The sequence below is a fragment of the Orcinus orca genome, chromosome 11, assembly GCF_937001465.1.
Source record: "Orcinus orca chromosome 11, mOrcOrc1.1, whole genome shotgun sequence".
In the NCBI taxonomy this organism is placed as follows: domain Eukaryota; kingdom Metazoa; phylum Chordata; class Mammalia; order Artiodactyla; family Delphinidae; genus Orcinus; species Orcinus orca.
In genome coordinates this window covers 2,133,969-2,159,384 of record NC_064569.1, presented here as the reverse complement: position 1 = coordinate 2,159,384, position 25,416 = coordinate 2,133,969, and the positions used below count along the sequence as shown (strand labels likewise).

At 42.3% G+C, this 25,416-nt stretch overlaps 1 protein-coding gene and 1 pseudogene across 3 annotated transcripts in view; one reads left to right on the top strand and one right to left on the bottom strand.

The window, feature by feature from the left end:
• Nucleotides 1–5,830: 5,830 nt before the first annotated feature.
• ADIPOR2 (adiponectin receptor 2) overlaps nt 5,831–25,416 on the top strand; it is a 52,076-nt gene continuing 32,490 nt past the window's right edge. The window contains exons 1-2 of one of the 3 annotated variants that reach the window (XM_033404188.2): nt 9,743–9,882; nt 17,132–17,243. The gene's annotated coding sequence lies outside the window, so the exon portion shown is untranslated. Of the gene's footprint in view, nt 5,989–9,742; nt 9,883–17,131; nt 17,244–25,416 lie in introns of those variants that run through there. The other 2 variants (XM_004278984.4, XM_033404187.2) reach the window with 2 other exon arrangements.
• LOC117196309 (protein SDA1 homolog) lies at nt 8,676–11,031 on the bottom strand (annotated as a pseudogene).

The window sequence follows — 25,416 nt, the reverse complement described above, 5'->3', positions numbered from 1 at the left end:
ATTCAGGAGTGGAAGATCGAAGGCTAAGATCTAACCCCCATTGCTGTGTTTTTCAAAATGTGGTCCATGGGGACAGAAAGCACCAGCTATGTAATTTGCAAGACCCAGCCTCAAATGGAAGTCCAGGGCCTCTTGTTCAGAATTTCAGGACAGGACCAAGAGAACACTAAACCATGTGTGTGTCCTTCTGAGTACAGGGCCCTGTGCCAGTGTGCAGGAGGGACGGCCAGGAAGCCGAGCCTGCGTGGAGCCCATGGTATCAGAGTCGCTAGAATGCGACTGGTAAAAAACTGATATCTGGGACTTCCCCAGCAGTCAAGTGGTTAGGGCTCCACACTTCCACTGTAGGGGGCCCAGGTTCGATCCCTGGTCGGGGAATTAAGATCCCGCATGCCACGCAGTGAGGCCAAAAAAAAAATGCTTTTTTAAAATCTGGAACTTACTTGGTGGCACAGTGGTTGGAATCTGCCTGCCAATGCAGGGGACACGGGTTCGAGACCTGGTCCAGGAAGATCCCACATGCTGCAGAGCAACAAAGCCTGTGCCACAACTACTGAGCCTGTGCTCTAGAGCCTGTGAGCCACAACTACTGAGCCCACGAGTCACAGCTACTGAGCCCACGTGCCACAACAACTGAAACCCACATACCTAGAGCCTGTGCTCTGCAACAAGAGAAGCCACTGCAGTGAGAAGCCCACGGACCGCAACGAAGAGTAGTCCCCGCTCACCGCAACTAGAGAAAGCCCGCACGCAGCAACGAAGGCCCAATGCAGCCAAAAATAAATAAATTTAAACAAACAAAAAACAAACAAACAAAATCTGATTTCTGAGGCCTAACAGGGTTAATGAATCAGAATCTCTGGGGACAGTGTTTGGGAATTGACGTCCTTTTTTTTTTTTTCCCCAGTGTTTGTAAGTAAAATTTTAGTGGAACATAATCATGCTCATTTGTTTTCATATTGTTTATGGCCACTTTTTCACTATAATAGTTAAATAGGATTGAAACTCTGTAGTCAACAAGACCTATTTATTCCTTGGCCCTTTAGAGAACGTTTGTTGACCCCTGATGTAATAAAATAAACCTATGCCCTGGAAAAAAAAAACCCAAACTTTGCTTTTTTATGTCACTTTCTATTTTCTATTTTTTTTTTTTTTTTTAAGACTAGGTACATTGGGCTTCCCTGGTGGTGCAGTGGTTAAGAATCCACCTGCCAGTGCAGGGGACACGTGTTCGAGCCCTGGTCCGGGAAGATCCCACATGCCGCGGAGCAGCTAGGTCCGTGAGCCATGGTCGCTGAGCCTGCGTGTCCCAGAGCCTGTGCTCCGCAACGGGAGAGGCCACAGCAGTGAGAGGTCCGCGTACCGCAAAAAAAAAAAAAAAAAAAAAAATACCTGGAGACCAATGAAAATGGAAACAAAACATACCAAAACTTATGCAATGCAGCAAAAGCAGTTCTAAGAGGGAAGTTTATAGCAGTAAACACCTACATTAAGAAAAAAGAAAGAATTCAAATGAATCACCTAACTTTACACCTAAAGGAATTAGAAAAAGAAGAACAAACTAAGCCCAAAGTTAGTTGAAGGAAGGAAATCACAAAGGGCAGAGTGAAAAATCAATGAAATAGAGATTAAAAGACAAGAGAAAAGATCAGAGAAACTAAGAGCTGTTTTTTGAAAAGATAAGCAAAATAGACAAACTTTTAGCTAGACTTTCCAAGAGAAAAAAGAGAGTGGACTCAAATTAAATTATAAATAAAAGAGGATCATGAAACTTCTGTGAATAATTATACACCAATCTATTGGACAACCTAGAAGAAATGGATATTCTCCTAGAAACACACAATCGACCAAGAATGAATCATGAAGAAATAGAAAAATCTGAACAGATCAATTTTTAGTAAGGAGATTGAATCAGTAAATCAAAAACCTCCCAACAAACCAGATGGCTTCACTGGTTAACTCCACCAAACATTTAAAGAAGAATTAATACCAATGCTTAAACTCTTCCAAAAAATAGAAGCGGGAACACCTCCAAACTCATTTCAAGAAGCCAGCATCACCCGATACCAAATAAGACAAGGACACTCCAAGAAAAGAAAATTATAGGCCAATATCCCTAATGAACATAGCTGCAAAAAACCCTCAACAAAATACTATCAAATTCAGCTGTACATTTGAAAGGATCATGTTCCATGATCGAGTGGGATTTATTCCAAGGATGCAAGGATGGTTCAGCATTCACAAATTAACCAATGTGATAGACCACATTAACACAATAAAGGATAAAAATCATATGATCAGGGCTTCCCTGGTGGCGCAGTGGTTGAGAGCCCGCAAGCCACGACTACTGAGTCTGTGTGCCACAACTATGGAAGCCTGCGCGCCTAGAGCCCGTGCTCCACAACAAGAGAAGCCACCGCAATGAGAAGCCCGCGCAACGCAACGAAGAGTAGCCCCCGCTCGCTGCAACTAGAGGAAGCCTGCATGCAGCAATGAAGACACAACACAGCCAAAAATAAAAATAAAATAAAATAAAATAAATAATAAAAAGCTTGTGTTAAAGAAAACATCCAATTAGTTGGCTGCATTTCACAGTTTGTTTTACACTGAAGGGGTACAGAACACACAACCCCAAAATACGCCACTTTGGCATACTGATTCTTCTGAGCTGAGGGCACTTGGGAAATAGCAGATACAGGAAGGGTTCTCTGTCCTACCTCCCCCTTTCTACCTAAAACCAGGTCATAACATTTCCCATGAAAAAGGTACCTGTACCAGGAAGAGAGCATTCTTTATTTTTTTCTACCAGTTTTATTGAGATATAATTGACATTTAACATTGTGTAAGTTTCAGGTGTGCAACATGATGATTCTGTAGAACATTCTTAGACTGGGAGTTGACCTAAACCAAAATGGACCTGTGCTAAGAACCCTACTAAAGTAGCCTGATATTCCATGAGGTCCCCTCTCCCCATATATTTCCTAGGCATTGTCCCCCAATTTACTGTCCCTAGTCCAGGCCACTTTGTCTCGCCACATCCCCACAATTTTTTATTCTTTATGTGAAAAGGTATGTAAGCTTTTGGCTCTAATGTTCTCCTCAGGTCTTCATTTTCCTTCTGAAGACTCCTGTGTGCATGTAAAAACATTAAATTTATAAGCTTTTCTCTTGTTAGTAATGTCTTATCTCAGTTTACTTCTTAGGCCAGCCGCAGAACCTAAGAGGGTAGAAAGAAATTTTTCCTCTCCTACAACATATGTATGAGACAAACACAAGGACTGGTTTGACATTTCTTGCTCTTTCTTCTAAGTTCCTCTTTTTTTGTGGTCCATCTTTCACTTTGTCCAGATTTTTTCCCCTCAGTTCTAATGTTTATATTTCAGCAGCTTATAGATACTGCGGGAGAAGAGAAGAGTTTAGATTGGTTTTAGGTATTTCGTAATGATGAAGCTGTTAACCTCCTTTTGTAATTTTTTCTGGAAAGCGGTAGACACAGTTCTTTCAAAGAAGACTGCTAATTTTGATTGTCACTAGTAGAATGATTTGTCTCTTTTTTCTCCTTAAAAATAGCAATTGTTCTGATTAGAAAAATAATATAATTTCTCTTTTCTTTATTGGAGAAGAAAAACAAAACAAAACAAACCAGTTGGGACTCCAAGCTTAAATTCACAATGGGGTCTGGAGCATTTTCTCTGTCCTTTAGCATTTGAAAGCTGCACCTTCATTTGCTGGTCGCTCTGGTTACCTCTTCAGTTCTCATTGGCTGTTGACTTGCAGATCACAACGCAGGCTGAGGCTGTCCCCAGAGCAAGTCCATCATCACCATTTCTGCAGCATATACTGTAGCACCACTGACGCCTCATTCTGGGGTGGCCGAAACCGGATTATGAATGTCACTTACCCAGTGATGCGCTTCTCTGTCAACAACATCTGATCATTATAGAGATGACCACATCAGACTAGCTGTGCCTCAGGGCACTGTTGGGTCACTGGTGACTAGTAGGGGGAGTAGGAGTGGAAGGGACTCTTTCCTGGGTGCTGCAGAAGAGGAAGTACTCCACCCTCCTGTGGAGAAGTGTGACACCTTTAGGATGGAGGGAACAGACATTCTAAAAATCCACAGCTGACACAGTTGTTTCTGAGGTGCTGGAGGATATAGAATTTTACTGAATTCCCCTTGGTTTTTGGACTGCTAGTTAGAAGACAATATATAGAGATTATGAACTGAAGCACAGTTGGGGAGAGAGACCTGAAATATCTGCTTTGGGACATTTAATGGTGACCTTTAAGTAAGAGATATGGATGAAGCCATCTGTGGATGTGGGACTCAGGGGATGGTCCTTCAGCTCAGGGATGGTGTCAGTGTCTTCACTGGCTGAGAAGGTGTGAGCATTCTGAGGGAATGATGGGGTTTGTTTCATCACTGGGAGCATCAGGAATTGGTAGTAGTGATCTGGGACTGGGGTCAAGATGACAGAGAAAGAGAGGAAAAATCTTGGTGGGAAAATCATAAGGATCTTTCTCACATGTTTTAGCCCATGAAGGACTGTTCCAGAGGAAAGCACTTTGTTTTGTCAAAGCAAAGTCATTGAGAGAAGGATGCAGAAAAGGTTTGAGGTATTTGAACACTCTCTTAGTTAATGGTCTTTTATGTAGCTCTGTCCTCTGTAGTAGACCTCTTTTTAAGCCTGAGGCCCCTGTTCTCATCTGTGCCCTGTGTGAGTCGGTACACGGGTCAGATTCGCTCTGCAAATACACTGGTGTTGTTTCTAAGGTGCTGTCGAAGTGTAAGTTTGTCTGCTTTGATTTATCTTTCAAGCTTAACTGGGTGGACTTAGTTCTAAAATACTAGTTTTAAGACCATTTTATTCATGCTCTTTCTGATTTTAGTAACTTTAATCACTTCTTAGATTTTACATTTCCAGGCTGGAGGGTCCTCTGTTTTAAACATTTTTCCTTATATTGTGTATCGGATCTTCGGTCTTTTGATAGATCTGTGACGCTTTTTCCAGTCTCCTTCGTTTTCGGTTGGTGTGGTTCCAGGGAGGGACAGGCCTGGGTCATGGATGTCCTTGAAAGCTTATGGGTTTCCTTTAATCAGTATAACAAGATTTTTGACAGTTAAGGCAATATAACCTCCTTGGAGCGTGATAAATCCCTCTTAGAACGGAATGTGAAGAAAACATTTTCTACACCGGCCAACTCCTACACTTCCTTTTCTTGTAGAGTAAGTATGTAGCGAAACCCGATCTTGGGGTCTAAGAAGTTACAGCTCAATTGAATCTCACAAGTAGAAAACGACTCGCTCTGGGTTAACAGACACGGTATTTATTGCTGAATTAGTTTCTGACCTGCTATTACGCTAAAACATTTTAAAAATCGCTCTGAATTACATATATTTTAAGAGGAGCGGGCTCACATTCGTTTTCTGGAAGTCGTGGGGCACAAATGGTAGTGTCTTCGGGAGGTGATAAAAGGCAAACGCTGTTGTTTTGGGCAAGATGTTTCGGATTTAGGTCCGAAGCCTCCACAGACTACGCCTAGCAATCCCTCAGTTTCGGTTCCGCCCAAGGCGTGTGAGCTGTATCCATAGAGACCGGGAAGCTTCCCGAGCCGGGCGGCCCCGCCTCTTCCGCTGCACACGCTCCCGCCTCCGGAGGCAGGGAAGCTAAAGGACTTCCGTGTCCCCGGGCTCTCGGCGCCGCCGGATCGTGTTGCGGACCACCCCCCGTGGCTCCCAAGCCTTTCCAGGCCGGGGAGCGGCCTGGCGGGGCGCTTCCGGCTTGGGCCAGCGCGGCTGCGCACGAGGAGCGCTCTCATTGGCCAGAGCCGCCTCTTGCGATTCGCGTCACGGCGGCGGCGGTGTGAGGACCCTCCCGGACGCTGGGTCGCGGCGGCGGCAGCGGGCGGCCCCACAGCTGGTTTGGGGTCCCGGCGGCCGCGGTTCCGAGGAACCCGAGACGCGTGGCGAGGCGGCGGCGAGCTCTGGTGAGTTTCTCGAGTGGGAGCACGGGCCAGGCCGGCGGGGCCGAGGGTTGAGGGCGGGTGTCCCGGCGGCGCGGCGGGCGGCGAGCGCGCTCCTCCATCCCCTGCTCTGTCCGCCCGACCCCCGGGCCGGCGCCCCTCGGGGCCGGGTTTCCTCTGCCCCGGGCCTCTCAGCCCCGGCTCCCTTCCGGTACTCCCAGCCCTGGGTCCCCTCAGTCCCGAGTCCCTTCAGCTCCGGGTCCCCGGCTTCCTTCCATCCCGGGTCCTTTCAGCCCCGGCTCCTTTCGGCCCCAGCTCCCTTTGGTACCGGCGCCCCCAGCCCCGGGTCCCTCGGCCCCGGCTTCCTTCGGCCCCGGGTCCGCCCTCCGCCCCGAGTCCCCCCGGCCCCAGCCTCCCTCCGCGTCTCCGCTGGCCGCACTCCTGGGTGGGCTCCGCTTGGGCCCCCGTCCGGCCCCTGCGGCGGGGAGACCCCTCACCGGTGCTTGCCCGCGCGCAGGCGGCCGGGGGGACCGCGTTCTGGGCCTGGTGTCCCGGGCGTCGGGCTGCCGTGTGTCGGTGTCGCCCCTTGAGGCTGCTGCTCACCGGCTTCGGTGGGTCTGGGCGTCTGTGCGAGAGCTCGCCTTGGGCACCGCTGGCTCTGGGTCTTGTTTACTGTCTCCTCTGGGGTTTGACAACTTGGCGAGGTCGCCCAGCAGAAAGCTTGAGCGGTCCCGCTGCGGTTGTATCGGGCACGCTGGCTGCGTTGCAGGGGGTTGGCGTCTTTTTAGCAGAGTGGTCTTCTAACGTCTTCAGGTTTAGACTCTGGACTTCGCAGCCTTCGTAGCTCTTCCCAAAACAGTCCTTCTTCCCTCCTCCAGAGAAACCATTGAAAACGCAAAGAAATCTGTCATCATATTTCAAACCATGTTCCACGTGAAATGTTAAGAATAGTTTCCTTCAACCCAAAGCTTTATTTTTGGGGCGGAGATCAGAAACTTTGTCAGTTTTGAAGTTTGACGTGTCCTGTCAAAGGCCACTTGCATGTCTCATCTTAACCACCCTCTGACTCTAATTCCGTTAGAATTTCATAGATTTTTCATTCCTGAGTTTTTCATTTCTAACGTTTATTTCATAGAAATTTCACTTCTAATGCTGTTAGATGTCCATAGATGTTTTCATCTCCTTTCACAAATTTGTCGGTGCCGATTGTGATTATCCAAGACTAAAATCCTTTCCTCAGTAGTCGGGACTTCCACGCCTGTGGTGGCCGCTGCTTGGTGAATTATTATGAAATTTGAAGAAATTTCAAGTTGATTTAAATATGAAAGACATCCTTCTTTTAGTTTCTGTTTGCGATTGCCTACCCACTAGTTTATGTTCCTATCTAGACTTTAGGCTTCTGGGGCACTAAGGATGAGAGGAGGATTTCCAGAGCCTAAATGAGAGAGTTTGTGTTTTTCTGTCCGTACATTCCCATATATTAATAAATGAATAGGGTTTTTTTCCCCATCAATAATGTCAGTTTAGCTCATGCACTTTCTTTGTTGTAAATTATATTTTGTTTTCCAAAATGAAAACAATTTTGTTTCCTTCTTTATTTCAGGAGTTGGCAAACTTGACTGCTTGTGGGCAGTGTCCTGCCAGCTTCCTGTTTTTGTAAGTTAAATTGTCAGTGGGACATAGCCGTATGCGTTCATTTAGGTATTGTCTGGTTGCTTTTGTGGTTCAGCAGTGGAGTTGAATAGTTGGGACAGAGACCCTTATGGCCTGTAAAGGGTAAAATATTTACTATGTGGCCTTCAATAGAAAAAGTTTGCCGACTCCTACTTTATTTCATTAAAAATGATGCATATTCAATGTGGAAAATTAAAATGACTCAGTAAAGTATAAAGGAGAAAGTAAATATTATCCAGAATCACAGCACTTAGAGGGGTTTGTTTTTATGATTATCCTTATAGAATCTATTAGTGATTGTTTTCATATAAATGGGCTTATATTGCTAAGTGTTTATTTGTAATCTGTTAAAAACTCAGATTATTTTTATTTGGCTGTTGAATACATTGTATTCTCTGGATTGTAGATCTCACTAGAAAGGGCTTGATGAGCCAAGTTTTCCTGATTTGTCTTACCAGTCAAGATTTAAAAAAACTGAGGCACAGTGGATGCTTGGTGGCGGTGGAGGACACTACTTATTGAGCACTTACTATGGACTAGGTAGTTTTCCAATGCTTAACATGGAGTAAGTCACTTAATACCTGCGGCAGCTTTGTGTGGGTACAAAAACTATTATCCCTAGTTCCAGATGAGGAAACTGAGGCACAGAGAGATTAACTACCCAAGTTTGTCAGCTAGTTAATGGTGGAGCTGGGGTTTGAATCCATGCAGTCTGGTTTCAGGACCCAGGCTCTCCATGTGCTGCAGAGCCTCTTAGAGTATTGCTCAGTGTAGAAAGTTTTTAGACAGTCCAGAAATAATGTAATGTGAAAATTCTTCCTTGTGCTCTTCACTCTCTGTAGAAAACCACTGTTAATAAGTTTGATATAGAGCTTTCCCGCTCTCTTTGTCTGCATATGCAAATGTTTATTTGCAAATCTGTCTACACATGTAGGTTTTTAAAAAATTAATAGACTTTATTAGAGCAGTTTTAGATCTACATAACTTTGTGTGGGTAGTAAAGAGAGCTCTCATATTGCCCACCCTCCATTTTCCCTTGTTGACAACACCTTGCATTGACATGCTGTATTTGTTACAATTGATAAACCAATATTGCTACATTGTTAATTGAAATCTACATATTAGGGCTCATTTTTCCTGTTGCAGAGTTTTTAAAATGGGATCAAACCAACCATTGTTCAGCAGTGTGCTTTTTTGGGTGATTTTCAAAATATAGTGCTTCTGGACTTTTGAATGCAAATAAACAGTCTTTATTCACTAACATTCAGATTAATGACACAAATTTAGCCTTTTCCTTGGAGTGGAAAACTTGCCGGGAAGTTACTTCGTTTTCTCTTTTTCAAAAGTTAATCTTGTAGCACCAGCTGCTTTTCTCTGAAGAAAAACTTATTATTATTTTTTTCTTCTGCGGTACGCGGGCCTCTCACTGTTGTGGCCTCTCCCGTTGCGAAGCACGGGCTCCGGACGCGCAGGCTCAGCGGCCATGGCTCACGGGCCCAGCCGCTCCGCGGCATGTGGGATCTTCCCGGACCGGGGCACAAACCCGCGTCCCCTGCATCGGCAGGCGGACTCTCAACCACTGCGCCACCAGAGAAGCCCAGAAAAACTTATTTTTTGATGGGACATTCTGGCTCCTCTCTGAAGCCGTTCAGCTTATCGGAGACTTCTTGCTGTTTTTCATCGGAAGAGTGGTGCACATCAACCCACTTAGCATCAGCTTCCTTCTCCCTGAGACTGGTGTTTCCCCACCCATCTTGATCGTTCTCAGCATTCTCTTGCTCAACTTCCAGAACTTCTGTTCCCGGAATGTCATCTTTAGCATCTAATTCTCCATGTTCTTGTACCCTTGATTTTATTGAGGCCTCTGTAGTCCTACCCTGGAATTCCTTCTGCAATATCTGAGGGTTCAGTTTTTAGAAGAACTGAATCAGAGTCCTAGGAGACATCATCACATTCTTTCTTTGTGTTTCATTATTCTGGGCAAGGTTTTGAGGAAGTTTTTTAGTCATTGAGCTGTTATCTCTTTCAGAGCTTTGTTTCCTACTGTCATGACTTCCCCAGAGTTCTTGTCATAACAGAATGGGTGGCATGGTCGTGAGCAACACCGGAATGCGCTCTGCGACTGCCAGGCGCTGAGAAGTGTATACAGCAGACCGAAGGATCTCGTTACTTCTCCTTGGTGCTGCTGCAGAAACCTGTGCACAAAGAGATAGAAAAAGCGTGTGAATCCCTGCCAACCTGGAGGTAAGGCCCAGGGGCACTAACTTCACTTCACGGGTCTCCTTGAAACTCTTCAGCTGCTTTAGTGGTTTTCGTGCACATTCTTGGGGCTCATGAATCTAACAGATAGCTGAAAAGTTAAACACTTCGAACTCTTTTCTTTTGTTTCTGAAGTACGTTGGTAACCTTCTTTCCTTGTGTTTAGAGCCTCTCCCCCAAGGCATGCTGCATTAGCATTCTGGGTCGTTGTCCTTTCCTCTTGTTCATCTTGCCCTTGTTAGAATGTCAAGGCAGCGACCTTAGAGAACCACACAGTTGTGGGACTTCCCTGGCGGCCCAGTGGTTAAGACTTCGCGGTTCCGATGCAGAGTGAGAGAGTTCGATCCCTGGTTGGGGAATAAGATCCCACGTGCTGCACGGCACAGCCAAAAGATTACAAAAAAAAGAGACAGAAGCATACGGTTGTGATAACATTGACGGTCTTGGCGTCATTTCAGATGCTTCTTCTGTAGTTTAGGGATCACTTCCAAAGATATCTTGGGTGCAGTTGTGTTGCTGTCCCTTAACATGTGCATGTGTAATTCTGCAATACTATATTCACCTTATTCTTGTTTTTGCACTTTTATTCTCATCAGTCACAGAATGAGTGTACAGAGTCGTAGAAACTTACATGGCAGCGTCGAGGTTCAAAGAAGATCTCTGGCAACCTTGATGGATAGATGAGGTATTCAGGAAGATCAGAGTATTGCAAAATGTTGTTGGAAGGCCTGCATTCAAGACAGTGTAGCTGTAGGAGGGCAGATCTTTCCATTCTTGAGGAAAGTTATCTAGATGTTCTGGGTGGCAGAACATCTGTGCCATAAACATCACCAGCTTTGCCAGTTCTTTGCTGGGTTTATTTGGTTGCAACTTGAAAATCTCCCACGCTGGGTTTGTAGTGAATATTCTGCTGTGGACTCCTCAGTGTAGGCCAGAGGGGCTACTTTATTATTCCTGTACCTGCTTGCAGGTTGCTGGGCAGCTGGACAAGTTGGCTGCAGACTGGCTCTCCTTGAGCAGTTCTCAGAAGAGCTACACCACTGACACCAGCCAACCCTTCTCAGGCTGTGGCTTGGAATCTTGCTTCCAGGTGTGACCGGAAGTAGCACTTGGGAGCTTGGCACGTGGCGCCATCTTGGCTCATAGTCGTGTGCGTTAAAAACCAACACTCATGATGGCTTTCCAGGTCAATCCGTTTGTGTCTACTCTGTTCTTTAAATCGTTTCTTAGTATTTTGTTGAATGTGTGTACCATAATTTAAGTGTTCCTATTGCTGGATGTTTAGATTGTTTAAATTTATTGTATATCATGCGTATGCATTGCATGTACAATTGTTGCGTGCTGATGACTCTTTAGAGTAGCTCTCTAAGAGTCTAGTTACTGGGTTGAAGGAAATGCATGTTTTACTTTTTGATGTGTATTGCCAGACTGCCATCCAGAAAAGTCACAGCAGTGTTAACTCTTGACCAGAAATGTGGCCGAGGTCTAGCTTCTCCATGCCATTTCCAACTTTTTTTTTCAGTCTGTATCTGATTGGCAGTTAAACATGTCTTGCAATGATGTAATCTGTCTCATTGGGAGATGTGTTTTGTTTTGATAACATTCTTTTGAAGTTGATTTAGAATTACTTTAGGCAAAATCTACATTCTGTAGTTGTTCTTTCTAATACTTACCCCTTAGATAGAGCTGCTCACCTATTTAGATTCCCTATCTAGTCCTGGAAAGCAGCGTGATTTTGCCATCCCTGTTAAAAGAATCTGGACGACTGCCCAGTAGACTATATATTTCTTGAAGATGAGGAGCATATAACTTTATTCATATCTGTTGTAATCCTGGTGGTGAGTAAATGTTATATTCTTTTCAAAACCTAAATTGGATTGTGTTGTTTTGGGCTTACTGCTGAGTGAAGTGCTTTAACTTTGTTAAAAATAATCTTTTCAAAGTCTTTGTGAATTGTCATCTTGGTGTATATTCTCTATGTTATCTCTTTTTAAAGATTTTTTTGATGTGGACCGTTTTTAAAGTCCTTATTGAATTTGTTACAATATTGCTTCTGTTTTCTGTTTTGGTTTTTTTGGCTGTGAGGCATGTGGGAATCTTAGCTCGCTGACCAGGGATCGAACCCGCATCCCCTGCATTGGGAGGCAAAATGTTAGCCACTGGACTGCCAGAGAAGTCCCCCTGTATTATCCTTTATTTCTAAAATGAGATAAATAAGAGTGATTGACATCCTAGGCCCTGTTTGTAAGGAAATAATTAACCAAACCTATTTAATAAGAACATTTGGTATTCAGTTTTGGAAGTTAAGGAATGGATTAATTAGGGGATTTGTTTCATGTAACCCATGGTTTTGAATTTTCTGTATTGGGGTATACCATGTGTTAGAGGGAATGTGTGCTGCCTAAATGGTATGCTTGGCTTCAGTAGACATTGTGAGGCTCCAGACAGAAGGAGAAGGGAAGCCAAACTCAGAAAACTGCCAGAATATCTTTAGGCATGGGCAAAATACCTGTGGGAAAGGACACTTCAAGTTTTTAAAAAGGTGACCACATGCACACAAAAAAACCCACAGAACTTTCTTTATATATGACTTGTAATGTTATATATTCTTATTGGACTTAGGAATTTTCCACAATGTCCATGCACAGGAAAACAAAGCATACAAAGCAAAATGGTCTTGAAGAGAAAGAAATAATCAGCTTATTAAATTTTGACCAACTTCACGTTTTCTTTTGTATGCATTTTTTTGTTAGTATATTAGCTAATTATTTTTCACTGGTAGCATATTGACTTTAATCCTGTATGTCCTGAAATTTTAGTATCGTGAACATGTATGCATAGTTGTATTTGCATACCCATTCCTTTGGTCCAGGAAGAAGCAATGATGGTGAAAACTCCTTAGCGTGGTGGAACAGAAAGTTTATTTTTATTTTCTTGGAATTTATTTACATTTTATTTCACTGCAGAATTTCTGTAACTTAAAAGAGCCAGAAATATAATAATTATATATATATAAAAGAAAAATGAGGAAAAGGAGAAGGCATATATTCTTTTCCCAAGTGGCAGCATAATTCAGTGACTAAGAATAAAATTTGGATTTGAATTTTCTTGGCAGCCGAGATGAAAATGGAAATATGGTAAAATATATAGCACTGAACTGGAAGGAGGAACAAAACCAATTTTCCAGGGATAAATCTTCGCTTGATGGATTTTAAGGAACTATTTAAATTGGGTGTTACATAAAGCTTTATTTTATTTATTTATTTATTTTTGGCTAGAGGCCCTTGTTAAAAAAAGGTGATGATGATGCGTTAACGTTTCAAGCCAATGAAAGAAATTGTCTATGGAGCAGTTGGTTTGAATTTAGGCTGCAGATGTGTGCTTTCGTTGGCTAATACATATACTATTTTTCTTCTTAACGTATTTCAAACATACGGGAGAATACAGAGACCAAGATAATTAACCTTCACACATCTACCATACAGTTATATCAGATCTCAGCGTTTTCCCACACTTACCTGTTTTTTTTTTTTTTAAAGAAAAGCCTTTCACATGCAGTTGAAGCACCTTCTTGGGTTACATTTCACTTTCTTCCCAGAAGTAATGATATCTTGAATTTGGTGTTTCTAATACCTGTTTTTATATAATTACTACATAGGAGTATATTCATAAATCAATATTATGTTTTGGGTATTTTCAAACTTTATATAAGCAATATTCTACCTACTCTGTAACTTGTTTTTCATGAAACAAGTTTTTTTAGACCCATGAAATTGCTGATATTTTTACCATTTTTGACCTACAAAAATGGTAGTTTCATGTGGTTCATCCTAGTTATAGTCATTACTTTTATCTGCTGTATAGTTGTATTATTATACGAATACAACCAGTTTAAATTTATTTTCGTGTTGATAGGTATTTAGGTTGTTTCCATTTTTCCTGTTTTAAAAACAATGCTGCATTGAACATTCCTGGTTAGAAATCCTTGTGCACGTATTTAAGATCTTTGGCAAGTTTTTCAAACTGCATGTTGGGAACCATTAATCGGTTATGAAATCACTTTAGGAATTAAAATAGTTCAGAGAAATATCAGGTTGTTTTGCAGTAAGGATTAAATGTTTTGTGAAATGTGTGTGTGTGTGTGTGTGTGTGTATGTGTGTGTGTCTGTGTGTGTGTCTGTGTATGGCTACTCAGTTTGAAATGAAGTTCTCTGGTGTAAATTACCCAGAAGTGGAATTACTGGGTTTGAGATTATGGAGATTATGGGAATTTAAAGTTCTATCAGATATTGCCAAATTGCTTTTCAGAATTGAGTCACTTTGTGTTTTTTTAGCATGAGAAAATGAGAATTGCTCTATCTAAATCCTTATAGATCCATGACATTGGCAGATTTATTACATGTTTACAAATCAGATGAGTGTGAAATGATATTATCTTAAAATATTTCTTGATTAATTATGAGATTGAGCATGTTGAAATGTTGAGTGACTATTCAGATTTCTATTTCTTAGCTGTCTGTCCCTGTCTCTCCCCCCCAGTTGGGTTGTCCTTTGAAAATTGCTTTTAGGAGTTTATTGCATATCCTGGTTATATCTGTGAAATGAATTGTAGGTATTTTCTAGTCTGTGTGGCTTATCTGTTAACTTTTTATATGGTTTGTTGAATAGAAAGGATTGTCAAATCTATCATCATTTTTCTTATTGGTTTGTGTCCTTGGTGCCTTATTTAAGAAATCTATTCCATACTCCAAGGTCATTTAGGTCTCTGCATTTCCTTCTAAAAGTTTTAGAAATTTGGTATTTTATATTTAGCTCTTGATCTTGCCTGAAAAAAAAATTTTTTTTGTATATGATGTGAGTCAGGGATCTAATTTTTTTATATGCATAGCCAGTTACCACAGCACTGTTTAACACTGTGTTTTTAAATTTGAATTGTAAATCTTTTGAGCAGTTTCTGGGTCAACACAATAACAGCCTTTTTGTCTTTCATCAGGTTGCTCAAATGTTCAAGTTTGTGACTTCTGGGCCAAAGTAATTGATTGGTGGATTACTTGATCCAGAAACAGAACCTAGAGGAGTAGATAAATACAGCATATTTTGTACATCTCATCCAAATGTCATTTCTCTCAACCACTTTTTATTTTACTTTATTTATTTATTTTTAAAATAAATTTATTTACTTTTGGCTGCTTTGGTTCTCTGTTGCTGTGTGTGGCTTTCTCTACTTGCGGCAAGCAGGGGCTGTTCTTCCTTGCGGGACGCGGGCTTCTCATTGCGGTGGCTTCTCTTGTGGAGCACAGGGTCTAGGTGTGTGGGCTTCAGTAGTTGTGGCATGCAGGCTCAGTAGTTGTGACACACGGGCTTAGTTGCTCTGTGGCATGTGGGATCTTCCTGGACCAGGGCTCGAACCCGTGTCCCCTGCTTTGGCAGGGGGATTTTTTTTTTTTTTGAAGGAGGTGGATTCTTAACCACTGTGCCACCAGGAAAGCCCTCAACCACATTTTAAGTAGAAGCTAGGTTTCAGACAGTTTGAGGGTAAACTTTTTTAAAAAATAAATTTGTTTATTTGGCTGCGTTGGGTCTTTAAAAAAAATTTTTTTTTAAAGAAGATTTTATTTATTTATTTATTTTTGGCTGCATTGGGTCTTCGTTGCTGCGCATGGGCTTCTCATTGCAGTGGCTTCTCTTGTTGCGGAGCACAGGCTCTAGGTGCATGGGCTTCAGTAGTTGTTGCGCACGGGCTTAGTTGCTCCGCGGCATGTGGGGTCTTCCCGGACCAGGACTCGAACTCGTGTCACCTGCATCGGCAGGCAGATTCTTAACCACTGTGCCACCAGGGAAGTCCGAGACTTTCAGTTTTGATTTTAGAATTATACATGTAAATTTGAATCTTTCTGAAATGTCTGATAGAAATCGCTACAAATCACTTAATTTAAGAATGAAGGGGCTTCCCTGGTGGCGCAGTGGTTGAGAGTCCGCCTGCCGATGCAGGGGACACGGGTTCGTGAATGAATAGAATGAAATCTATTTTTGTTTCCACTTATAAAGGGTTTTTAGTCTGAGAAGAGTTGCTTTGAGGTCTGCAGATAGTTACATATTCTAGGTTTTTTTTTTCCCATTCCTTTTCTTTACATTTGTAGTTGAAAGAAGACCTTGTGGGTTAGTGGAATTTAGTGATATTGGGAAAGGTTATAGACACAAGTTTTATTTGTAGATTTCTGATTGTGATATTGAGAAAGATAACTAATCACTTCTTGGTTTCTCCATCTGCAGCATTGTAGAAACAAAAAACAAAAAAGAAACTTATGCTGTGGAGGGTGTTATGCAGGATGAGATAGGGCCCTGAATGATTGTTATTTACTTATGGAGACAGGTCTTTACCAAAGTAGGGTTTTTGATTTTGCCTGAAACATTGACTGTACAGATCATATATTTTACCTGGACAGATTTTATTTGTGAAATAGTTGGAACAAGAGTGTGGTTATATGGTATTATAGTGCAGATGATTTATGAAAGGAAGTCTTTGCATAATTTACATAGTTTGGTTTAGTGTAGATATGACAATTTATATATCACGGGCTTGTCAGGATTTCTCTGACTATAACGTTCAGGACTGTTGTTCCTATCATGTATGTTTGCATTTTTGTGTACTGTTCTTTGTTTTAGAAACTCAGGGTTACTTACAGATCTTGGGAAATGGAAACAACCATTGTAACATGGCTATAAGAGTTGTATCAAATCCTTTTTTCTTTAATTAATTAATTTATTTTTGGCTACATTGGGTCTTTGTTGTTGCGCGCGGGCTTTCTCTGGTTGTGGCGAGCGGGAGCTACTCTTCGTTGTGGTGCCGGGCTTCTCCTTGAGGTGGCTTCTGTTGTTGTGGAGCAGGGGCTCTAGGTGGGCGGGCTTCAGTAATTGTGGTGCGAGGGCTCAGTAGTTGTGGCACATGGGCTTAGTTGCTCCATGGCATATGGGATCTTCCCGGACCAAGGCTCGAACCTGTGTCCCCTGTATTGGCAGGCGGATTCTTAACCACTGTGCCACTAGGTCCTCGAATCCTTTTTATAAAGGTGTTTTTTATCCGTGACCATGACCAGTGGCTTTAATGGACTATTTGTGCCTTTAATGAAGCCCTGTAAGATGGTAAGGTATGGTCTTTGGAGTTAGATACAGATTTGAATTCATAGTCTCCAGTTAAGTTTGTGTTATTGATGACTTATTTGATCTCCTTTAGTGTCAGTTTCTTCATCTGTAAAATGGGACCCCATATCTTAAGGATTGCTGGAGGATTAAATGAGATGATGGGTGAAAGTCCAACTACTTAGCCTGGTTCAAAGTTGGCTCCGGTAAGTGTTAAGCAGCAATTCACCTCCCTTCTAAGAGATAACATCATGACCATGACCAGGAAAAATGGAACCACTTACCTTTGTGGGAGGCAGTGTTGTATAATGGAGAGGGCCTAATCTGGATAGTTCTTGCTTCTCTATTTTGTAGCTTCTATAACCTTGAATAGTCTTACCCTCAGTCCTCTCGTTTGTAAACAAAGATTATACTATCTGTAACAGGCAGGGTTTTAAAGTTAAATGAGAGTATGTATAAAAGCTCACTTTATCTGGCACTTGGTAACCTCTAAATTAGCCTCTAAACTTTTATAGTGATAGGTAGTAATACTGTGCGTCTGAAGTAGGTCTCAAGACTGAGAGAGGTAGGCCTTCACTGGCTTTGCTACTTCACGGCATAGGATTTGCCTGATTTCTTCTCAGGAAAGTTGGTCAGTGGGGTTGGGCAGTAAGTTAGAAGAGGTTCCTTGTGATTGTACTTAAAAGTTGCCCTACTTCATGCTAGGAAAGAAAGTAGTGTAAATGATACAGAGTGTTGCCTGTCTTCAGAGCTTCAAAATAATCTTTAAAAAATAAGCTGCATTTGATTTGAAACGTTTCTTTGTGCTTACATCAGTTAAGATTTTATGAACATGAAAACTGGTAGTGCCTGTCTTAAAAATCTACGTGTTGCTCCTTCTCAGTTATCAACTGTATCATTTTTGGAAGAGCTGTATCAGTTAGTAACATATGTTGGGAACTTTTCCCATTTTATCAGTTATTCTTTTCCCAGTCATCAGGTTTTCTTATTGACATTTTTCTACTCAGAAATGTTCTGAGTGTTTGGGAAGAATTCCAATTTTAACCAATCATTTTATTGCTTCTGGTATGTGGCAAGGCTCCATGATCCTCCCCATTTCTTTTTTTTTTTTTTTTATAAATTTGTTTAATTAATTTATTTTTGGCTGCATTGGGTCTTCGTTGCTGCGTACGGGCTTTCTCTAGCTGTGGTGAGTGGGGGCTGCTCTTCGTTGCAGTACGCGGGCTTCTCATTGCGGTGGCTTCTCTTGTTGCAGAGCGTGGGCTCTAGGCGCGCGGGCTTCAGTAGTGGCACGCGGGCTCAGTAGTTGTGGCTCGTGGGCTCTAGAGCGCGGGCTCAGTAGTTGTGGCTCGTGGGCTCTAGAGCGCAGGCTCAGTAGTTGTGGCGCACAGGCTTAGTTGCTCCGCAGCATGTGGGATCTTCCCAGACCAGGGCTCGAACCCGTGTCCCCTGCATTGGCAGGCAGATTCTCAACCACTGCACCGCCAGGGAAGCCCTCCTCCCCATTTCTTGATTGTTTCTTAATATTTTCAACATCGCTGTAAAGTACAGTGTACTGTCAGTGTTAACTCCTGGTTTTGTCACTTAAGTGCTATCATGCATTTATTTGAGAACAGCTTATGGTTCATGCTAACATAGAAGGTTGGGGATAAGAGCATTAAGTTGGGTGTTAGATTGATTAGATAGATTACATTGCCACTTATTACTGTAGTTATCTCAGGCATGTTATTTATAACCTCTCTGGGCGTTTTGTCATTTCCAAAATGGAGGAAATAATTGTACCTATCCTCCAGGATTGTTGCAAGGATTTAAAGAGATAATCCATGGGAAATGTTCTTTGCATGTAGTTAACGCTCACTGCATGTTAGCTGTTCCTGTCATTCCCCCTCCTCCTCATCATCATACAGCAAAGATTTTTAAGCTCCTTTGCATTCCAGACCAAGCTTGGTGTTGTGGATACAAATAGGATTCCAAAAAAGGCTCCTTGACCTTGAGAAGTTTTGCATTGCAGGAGGGGAAGACAGGCACGTAAACAAAAAAATGCAATAAATTCTGATAAGTACTATAATAGAAACATTAGTAAATGAGAAGAATAAAGGAGTTAGTGTCAGGAGCCTGGGGACGTCAGGGAAATTAGTTTCTGCCTATGAACTTATTCTTGAAGTGTGGGTAGTAATTCCCCACTTAATCATTCAGCAGATGTTTAGTGAATACACCTACTGTGTGCCAGAAGCTATTTTAGGTACTGGGGATATAGGTGTAAAGAAGATATATTGGGTTGGCCAAAAGGTTCATTCTTTTTTTCCGTAAGGTGGCTCTAATAGCACTTAGTTGTCTTCAACTTCATTCGAAACAGTTTTGTTAGATTGTATTGTGACAGCTGACATATCAGTGTGCATTTAAAAAAAGAAAAAACTTACTCAAATTGGTGAATTTTTGTGTAGCCATTTTAATATTGAAGATGGAAGAAAAAAGCAACATTTTTGGCGTATTATGCTTTATTATTTCAAGAAAGGTAAAAACACAACTGAAATGCAAAAAAAGATTTGTGCAGTGTATGGAGAGGGCCCTCTGACTGATTGAATGTGTCCCAAGTGGTTTGCGAAGTTTTGTGCTGGAGATTTCTCACTGGACGATGCTCCACGGTTGGGTAGACCAGTTGATCATATCGAGACATTAATTGAAAACAATCAACATTATGCCACGCGAGAGATAGCCGACATACTCAAAATATCCTCAAGCACTGAAAATCATTTGCACCGGCTTGGTTATGTTGATCGCTTTGATGTTTGGTTTCCACGTAAGTTAAGTGCAAAAAACCTTCTTGACCGTATTTCCACATGCGATTCTCTACTAAAACGTAACGAAAATGTTCTACTTTTAAAATAAATTGTGATGGGAGATGCAAAGTGGATACTGTCCAATAATGTGGAACAGAAGAGATCGTGGGGCAAGCGAAAAGAACCACCACCAACCACACCAAAGGCTGGTCTTCATCCAAAGAAGGTGATGTTTTGTACATGGTAGGATTGTAAGGTAGTCCTCTACCATGAGCTCCTTCTGGAAAACAAAACGATTAATTCCAACAAGTACTGCTCCCAGTTAGACCAACTGAAAGCAGCACTCGATGAAGAGCATCTGGAATTAGTCAACAGAATATCCATCAGGATAACGCAAGACTGTGTGTTTCTTTGATGACCAGACAAAAACTGTTACAGCTTGGCTGGGAAGTTCTGATTCATCTGCCATATTCACCAGACATTGCACCTTCAGGTTTCCATTTATTTCGGTCTTTACAAAATTCTCTTAATGGAAAAAAATTCAATTCCCTGGAAGACTGTAAAAGGCATCTGGACCAGTTCCTTGCTCAAAAAGATAAAAAGTTGGGCTTCCCTGGTGGCGCAGTGGTTGAGAATCTGCCTGCCAGTGCAGGGGACACGAGTTCAAGCCCTGGTCTGGAAAGATCCCACATGTCGCGGAGCAACTGGGCCCGTGAGCCACAGCTACTGAGCCTGCGCGTCTGGAACTTGTGCTCCGCAACAAGAGAGGCCGCGACAGTGAGAGGCCCGCGCACCGCGATGAAGAGTGGCCCCCGCTCGCCGCAACTAGAGAAAGCCCTCGCACAGAAATGAAGACCCAACACAGCCAAAATAAATAAATAAATAAAATTTTAAAAAAAGATAAAAAGTTTTGGGAAGATGGAATTATGAAGTTGCCTGAAAAATGGCAGAAGGTAGTGGAACAAAAGGGTGAATATGTTGTTCAATAAAGTTCTTGGTGAAAATGAAAAATGTGTTTTTTATTTTTACTTAAAAACCAAAGGCACTTTTTGGCCAACCCAATATAATGTCTCTTCTTTCAGGAGTTTTCAGTCTAGTGAGAAAAGACCAGTAGTAAGTAAACAAAGAAATAAAAATACCAGAGACAAGTGCTGTGGAAGAGACTAAAAGGTGATGTGATAAGGAGTGACTGAGATTATGTGGTCAGAGAAGGATTCTTTGAGTAAGTGACCCTTAAGTTGAGATCCGCATGTGAAGAAGGAGCCCAGCCATGGGAAGATCTGGGCGATGAGCATTCCAGGCCTTGGGAACCAGGTGACATAGAGCCATTTGAGCCTTTCGGGTGTTTGGGGAGTAGATGGGAAGTCACTGTGGCTGGAATGTAGTGGGCAAGGGGGAGAGTGGTACAGAATGAGGCCAGAGTTAGGGGCTAATCATTTAAGGTTTTGTAAGCCAGGGTAAGAGGTCCCTTAGGTGTAAAGGAAAGCCATTGGAGGGCTCAAAAAGTAAGGGAGTGTGTTTTGAGAAAGATCTGCTGTGACCACTGTGTGAGGACTGGATTCTGAGGATAAGGGGGGTGGGGTGGGTGGGTGGGTAACAGAAGTGGAACCCAGGAGACTTTACTGGCTGTTGTATTAGGACAGGTGAGAGATGCTGGTGGCTTGAACCAGAAAGTAAGAGTGGAGGGAAACAGGTAGATTTGGGCTGTGTGACCCCTCTCTCCCATCACTGTAAAGCTTTTTTTTTTTTTTTTTTTTTTGTGGTACGCGGGCCTCTCACTGTTGTGACCTCTCCCGTTGCGGAGCATAGGCTCCGGACGCGCAGGCTCAGCGGCCATAGCTCACGGGCCCAGCCGCTCCGCGGCATGTGGGATCCTCTCGGACTGGGGCACGAACCCGCATCGGCAGGCGGACTCTCAACCACTGCGCCACCAGGGAATCCCCACTGTAAAGCTTTTTATGTTCTTTTTTGTTTTTGGCTGCGCTGAGCGGCTCGTGGGATCTTAGTTCCCTGTTCAGGGCTTGAACCTGGGCCCTGGCAGTGAAAGCACTGAGTCCTAACCACTGGACTGCCAGGGAATTCCCACAGTAAAGCTTTTTTTTTTTTTTTTTTTTTAAAGTGTTAAGTTTAAGAGGTCCAACCCCTTTCCTTGCCAGTTAATGTGATAGAAATCTGCCAACAAGTTTCTCTAAAGATTTATAAGCCAGTCAGGGTAACACATCTAGTACTTATTTTTAATAATGATTTGTAAAGAGAAAAAAATGGCTAGTATTCAAAAGAAAATCTGCTGCCTTTAATATCCCTGCTGGTCCCACTGTTGAAATAAACTATTCCATCCTAAAAAAATAATCTGGTTTCATTATTAGTAGTTCAGATTTGCATCACATATTTTGTTTCACATTGAAGTCTGAAAGAAGAGGTCATGAGGGGCATAACATACTGATACTTCCACTTAGAACATTCTGTGCCACTCAGGTTTCCAATCAAGGAAGAGCATGAACTTGATACCAGAAATCTCATTAACCATGCACTAACTTCAAACGCATACTTCAGTGTGGAATGACAGACCACACTGGAATAATTTCAGTATACAACTTTCAAGTCACTTTGAAATTGGCTACTTTCAACTTGGAGGAAGCCAACAAAATCATGGGACATATTTTGCAGCCTGTCCTCTACCGCTGAATAATCTAATTATAGAACTAGAAAGCGATGCCACTAGACTCAGTACTTGCTGCACCCTACTTGCTGTGTCCCAGTTAATACAAAGGGACATTATACCACTGGCCCTTAGAATTTGAAGACTTAAGGTCCATGGCAGTTGGCAAGTCTTTAGAGAACCTTGCTGGAAGATTGTATCACATTAACTGGCAAGGAAAGGGGTTGGACCTCTTAAACTTAACACCTTAAAAAGCTTTACAGTGATAGGGGAGAGAGGTCCTCTGGGTGCTAGAATGTTGTTTGTTGCTGGTTACACAGCATTTATACTTTGTCAACTTTGTGTCCTTTGTGTGCTTTTCTGAATGTATTTTTTACATGAATAAAAAGTTTACTAGACAAAGAGGCCATATAGTACTATAGTATATTTCCACCCCCCCATTAAAAAATGTGCAAAATACACATAACATAAAATTTACTATCGTCACCATTTTTAAGTGTGTAGCCATGTTGTAGATCCATGTTGTTGCAGCCATCACCACCATTCATCTACAGAACTCTTCTTTTTCATCTTGCAAAACAGAAGCTATACCCATTAAACGGTAACTCTCCATTCCCTCTTTGCCCCAGCCCCTGGCAACCACCATTGTACTTTCTATGAATTTGACTACTTTAAATAACCTATGGTAAGTGGAATCATAACGTCCTCAGGTTGACTCAGGTTGTAGCTTGTGTCAGAATTTTCTTCTTTTTTTGAGGCTGAATATTTTCTTGTATGTATAGACCACATTTTGTTTGTTTATCCATTGATGGACACTTGGGCCGCTCCACGTTTTACTGATTGTGAATAACGCTGTTATGAACATGAGTGTATAAATGTCTCTTCAAGACCCTGCTTTCAGTTCTTGTGAGTACATACCCAGAAGTGGAATTGGCTGGGTCATATAGTAAATGTATTTTTAATTTATTTGAGGAACTGCCATACTATTTTCCACAGCTTGCCTGCTCTTTTAAAATTGGGGGCAACATAACAATTAAAATTATGAAATAGGTGAAGTAATACATTATACTATAATATAGTCTACCTTTGGCGGGAAGTCCAATATAACTGATTAAATATGACATAAATAATACTAATTCCTTTTCTTCTGTTTTTCCCCTGGAGAATAAGACATTTATTCATTCATACAAGAAACCTTTACTGAATGTCTACTGTGTATCTGTTGCAGTTTGGTTCTCAGCATTGAGCAAGCAAACTCTTGCCTCATGGAACATGCAGACAAGTACTGGATTTTAGAAAATAGCTTTCCTGGGATAGAGCTAAATTTCTAGACCAGAAGTATCAAACCATTAAGTTAGCAGTTTGTTCAGGTAGAGAAAATTGCTTTTGAGTTACCATTTAAGCAACCTTGGTGCTTTTAAGCAACATAATAATTTACCTTATGCAGTATTATTTGAAGGGAAAGTGAAGTCTAAGAAGCGTGAGTTTTAAATTTTCCATTGCTTTCCCACTGGGAAGGAAACTTGGTGTGAGTACATGTGACTGGGAGTCCACAGATGAGGGTCCAGTCCTGACTTTAACATCTAATATTTGGTATTCTCCTGGGTTTTTTTTACTTTGATCCTTATCCCTCCTCAGTCCTTTGTATAACTTTTTTTTTCCAAAGGATTTTGTCCTGTGTTGTCAACTATTATTATGCTAATATCACTTTCCTTTTTAAAAAATAAATTTATTTATTTTTGGCTGCGTTGGGTCTTCGTTGCTGCGCGCGGGCTTTCTCTAGTTCCAGCAAGCGGGGGCTACTCTTCGTTGCGGTGTGCGGGCTTCTCACTGCGGTGGCTTCTCTTGTTGTGGAGCACAGGGTCTAGGTGTGTGGGCTTCAGCAGTTGTGGCTTGCGGGCTCTAAAGTGCAGGCTCAGTAGCTGTGGTGCACGGGCTTAGTTGCTCCGCCTCATATGGGATCTTCCTGGACCAGGGCTTGAACCTGTGTCCCCTGCACTGGCAGGCGGATTCTTAACCACTGCAACACCAGGGAAGTCCCTAGTATTATCACTTTTACTCCTAGTAATCCCTAGTTCTGTTTTCAGGCTCATTCTCTCTTCTGAATTCCAGATTTATGTTTCCTGGTGCCAAGTGAACATTTCTTTCACTTCAGACACCGTTTCTGAAAACAAATTCATTCTTCTGCTGTGAATTTGCTTCTCCCCTGGATCATCAGTGAATGGCATCCTCTATACGCTCAGCTGCTTGAGCAAAAAGCCTGTGTCATCTGAGTTCTTTCTTGTCCCTGTTCTCTGATTTCTGAACAGACCCTGGAGTCCTTGCCTTGCATATGCTGTTTTCTCTGTACAGAATACCTTTCCTCTACTCTGCTTGGCAAATCCCCATTGCTTTTGGGCAGAGTTAGTGACGCCTGTGTGTCTGCTCCTAGAACGTGTGAGGTCAAGTTTCCATTTTACTGCTTTTGTTTCATAGTTTCATATTTGATCATCTGTAGAACAGACTCTGTCTACCGGGAAGAAGGCTTAGCAAATTTTAAATGTTATTTATGCTAATACTTAAATTAGTTTGTGAAAACATTCTTAAAAAGTAATAGGAGGTCTTCCCTGGTGGCGCAGTGGTTGAGAGTCCGCCTGCCGATGCAGGGGACACGGGTTCGTGCCCCGGTCCGGGAAGATCCCACATGCCGCGGAGCGGCTGGGCCCGTGAGCCATGGCCGCTGAGCCTGCGCGTCCGGAGCCTGTGTTCCGCAGCGGGAGAGGCCACAACAGTGAGAGGCCCGCGTACCGCAAAAAAAAAAAAGTAATAGGGTGCATGTTAAGCAATTTTATACAGAAAATGAGTCTCTTTTCCAATAAACACTGCAGGTATAATAATTCATTCAATAAAAGTATATTTAATCTAGATATTGGGGGCAAGAGGCCTTGCAACCTGTAGAGG